Source organism: Cebus imitator, unplaced genomic scaffold, assembly GCF_001604975.1.
Source record: "Cebus imitator isolate Cc_AM_T3 unplaced genomic scaffold, Cebus_imitator-1.0 Scaffold399, whole genome shotgun sequence".
NCBI classification, from domain to species: Eukaryota; Metazoa; Chordata; class Mammalia; order Primates; family Cebidae; genus Cebus; species Cebus imitator.
Genome location: NW_016107714.1, coordinates 991084 through 992112, shown reverse-complemented (window position 1 = coordinate 992112; position 1029 = coordinate 991084). Strand labels below are relative to the sequence as shown.

The following is a 1029-nucleotide window of genomic DNA, read 5'->3' as shown; positions in this document are numbered from 1 at the left end:
AAATGTTAAACCTGCATGAATAACAGTAAGTTCTTTGGAGTCAGATTTGATTTCAAATCCCACTGAATGTACAATCTTAGGCTAGTTTCTAATCTTCTATGAGCCTCAGTTCCCTTATCTATAAACTGGAAACCTAATATCCTATGCAATTATGGTAAAAATTAAATAAATTATGCAAAGGATTCAGTTCCTTACCTAAAATGTTTCAAAAAAATCAATAACTGTTATTTCTCCTTATCCTATTCATTTTTTGAATTCCCAAAGCCTAAAATGTGTTACCAGTAGTTTAATGGAAATTAAAATAGCTTGTAATTACATTACTAATTCAAGTTCACCATAAAGCAATCAGAAAATATATACAAAAGCAAAAAGAATAATAGAAAATAGTGCTCGCTTCAGCGGCACATATAACATTGGAACGATACAGAGAAGATTAGCATGGCCCCTGAGCAAGGATGACATGCAAATTCGTGAAGCGTTTCATATTAAAAAAAAGAAGAAGAAGAATAGAAAATAATTTGTAACCTCCAAACACCAAGATACTAGTGTATAAATTGATACATATATTTTGAAACTTTAAAAATATGCATATATGGCCAGGCTTAGTAGCTCACACCTATAATCCCAGTGAATTGGGAGGCTGAGGCAGGAGGATTGCCTGAGGCCAGGAGTTCAAGACCAACCTGGGTAACATAGCGAGATCCAATCTCTACAAAAAAATTAAAAATTAGCTGGGCATGGTGACACACAGTTGTAGTCCTGGCTACTCAGGAGGCTGAGGCAGGAGCATCACCTGAGTCCATGAGTCAGAGGTGTCAGTGAGCTATGATTATGTCACTGCACTCCAGCCTGACAGATAGAGCAAGACCCTGTTTCTGTAAAAATAAAATGTTTAAAAATACTCATTATAAAATACTGTACAGGTGGCTGGCAAGATGGTTGAATAGGAACAGCTCCACTCTGCAGCTCCCAGCAAGATCAACACAGAAGGCAGGTGATTTCTGCATTTCAAACTGCAGTACCTGGGTC

The 1029-nt window shown here is 36.9% G+C and overlaps 1 non-coding gene across 1 annotated transcript; it reads left to right on the top strand.

Annotated features, from left to right (window-relative positions):
* The first annotated feature begins 386 nt into the window (after positions 1-386).
* Positions 387-490, top strand: LOC119468245. The gene has a single exon (XR_005196897.1). It is a non-coding gene; the product is annotated as a U6 spliceosomal RNA (small nuclear RNA).
* Positions 491-1029: the final 539 nt, after the last annotated feature.